Source organism: Oryzias latipes, chromosome 10, assembly GCF_002234675.1.
Source record: "Oryzias latipes chromosome 10, ASM223467v1".
Classification (NCBI taxonomy): Eukaryota; Metazoa; Chordata; class Actinopteri; order Beloniformes; family Adrianichthyidae; genus Oryzias; species Oryzias latipes.
The window spans coordinates 18,040,116-18,042,672 of record NC_019868.2 but is presented as its reverse complement, the minus strand read 5'-3'; the positions used below and the strand labels follow the sequence as shown (position 1 = coordinate 18,042,672).

General features: G+C 40.2%; 1 long non-coding RNA gene across 1 annotated transcript; it reads right to left on the bottom strand.

The window, feature by feature from the left end:
• Positions 1–337: 337 nt before the first annotated feature.
• LOC111947968 lies at positions 338–2,131 on the bottom strand. Its single transcript, XR_002873941.1, has 3 exons — positions 2,081–2,131; positions 491–601; positions 338–382 (listed from the first exon to the last, which is right to left on the bottom strand). It is a non-coding gene; the product is annotated as an uncharacterized LOC111947968 (long non-coding RNA).
• Between the last annotated feature and the right edge of the window lie 426 nt (positions 2,132–2,557).

The following is a 2,557-nucleotide window of genomic DNA, read 5'->3' as shown; positions in this document are numbered from 1 at the left end:
GTTATAACAAAAATACCAGCTAAAGCTCGTCTTTAGCGGTGTAACTTTCCACAGAGTCCGGTGTCAGACCGTGGAACAAGTGAACAAAGGTTGAAAAACACTGAAATAAAGCACTTACCCGGGGATCAGAAACAGGGTTCTGGGTCAAGCCCAACTGCCACAGCTGATTTGGTGTCATGCTTTGCTCCGTCCTGATTGGATGGCTGTCCCACGCGTCACTAAAGACATCCAAACTGGCCTGAATGCGTGGTAGGAAAATATAGTGGCAGCAGAATACGTGATGTTACTGATATTGAGCAAGTCTTGGTCCTCAGGAGAGTGCAGGATGTTGTAATATAAACCAGTAACAGTCATGAAGACATCACACCAGAGGGGCTCAATCCTGTATTTGGAAAAAAGCAAAAAGAAATATTATATTGTCAGATTTATTTTTAATACATCATTCACTTTTATGTATATATTAAAGCGTCTAAAACTAGGTTCAACTCACCGTTGATTGTGTGTACACTTTTGCTGCAATGAAGCTGTTTGTGTCAGTTCTACGTATGTGAGCATCAACTCAGCTATGCCCACATTTTCTCCTCCGTGATCTCCTCTCACCCTGACAATAACATGAAAATCATGTCTCAAACACATAATTACAAATGCATCGCCAATACGGTACACATCAATTTAAAATGTAATGTTCTTATGTATAATGCCAATAAGTAGAATTTCTAGGTTAGATAAATTGCAGGAGTGGGTTACATGTATCACTGGGGAAAAAATTGAGGTGAGAGAGACTGTTAAGGGGGGGGGGGGGTAAAATGTTATTCATGAGGGGAAAGAGTTTTAGAGTTGCCTTTGTTTTCAGAGGAGTCTAAAAAAAGTTATTTTATTTTTGTACAAATAACCAAGTGCTTATACTAGGGTTGTGCCGATGGACGATATCATCGTCCATCGTGATGGGTGACTGACATCCCGATGGAGAGACCACCATCGTGATGCCACGGCCCCGCCACGTTGCGCGTCGACACCATAAGCCGCGGTTACATGTACAAAATATCTTGATGGGATCAATGGTCAGATTAGAATCCAACCGTGTACATGGGCCCAGAAAAATGTTTTCAGAATATAAAAACGTTCACTAAGGTCACACTTTCCGTAGGAATAAATCATTCGCACATGCGCAGTAGGGTTTGAAAAACGGAAGGATATAAACTCCGCCGAGCGGCTTTTTTTTTTCAAACTTTATTGTATGTAACAATTCAATACAAAACATTGTTAAACAGCGCCGAGCGGCTATATACATTGACATGTCAGCTCGGTAAAATACGAGATGATCTTCTAAACGTGCTTTTAATAATGTTACGGTTATTATGAAACACCTGTTCGCTCATCATTTGAATTCTAATCCGTGTGGTCAGTGCTTTTTCTGAACGAAGCCAGGATTAGCAGTATGCTAACACGGGCTAACAACATTAGCTTTGGGTGGTGCTGCTTTCTGGCTGCACGTAAACATGTAAGAATAACATCAGCCTTTATTTAGTCGGGACACGACTGGAAACACAAATCCGCGTGATTGTTTGAATGTTTTCTAAGGACTGAGCGACATTTCTGCTTTGAAGCTCAAACCGCTGTGTGTGCTGACGATCCGAGCTGTGCACAGACACACACTTTTAGACCCGGTTCTGAGTTCGGTTGCTTGTACCCCTAGAGCTGCGGGACGGATCGCAGTCTTAAATCTCCCACACATACCGCTCATGTACCCCCCCCCCTTCCCATCAAACACAAAGCGGACTACTTCTTTTCTATTTTGTTTGTTACTTTTTTTGTTAAAGTCACTTCCCTCAGTTTATACTGGATCATCGCGGATTAGTCATCTGTTGGGAAATTAAAACAAAAAAGCAAAAAAACGAATAGCAGTTATATAAGAACGAAAAATGTAAAAATACCCCCCTTCCCCCCCCGACGATGTCATCGTCCATCCCGATGGTTGACAGCAAACATCGTCAACGGCCAATTTAAGGGACATCGCCCAACCCTAGCTTATACTGCCTGATATGTGAATAAAAGATTTCTTTATGAATAACATGAATACCTCAGAGGTTATCCATACACGTTCACAGCGTCACTGAAGAAGGCCAAGTCTGCACAGTTGTTGTCTGCCATCTTCAGGTACAAGATCTATGGAATACAAGTACAAATACTTTCAACTGACAGATATTTACAGGGGCAAAAATGCTAAATTCCCAATTGATAGGTAAAACAGTAATACAATAGGATGATAAAATATGAAATAGAATAGAATAGAAAGGTATTTAGGATGTCACGCTTCAGCAATTCCTAAAGAATAAATAAAAACACAACAAACATGGATTAGATCATTTAGCTGTCTGAGATTAAATTACATAATTTTCAAATATTAGATAGGGGAATTTTTTAAAACACTCTTGCTATGATAACTTGAGCTTGTAGTAAAGAACAGCTTTAAAAAAAATCAGAGACAAGACACTGATCACAGGAAGCCTGTGTGTAATACTTACAGTAACTTCTACTCAAATCACTGTTGATAGCA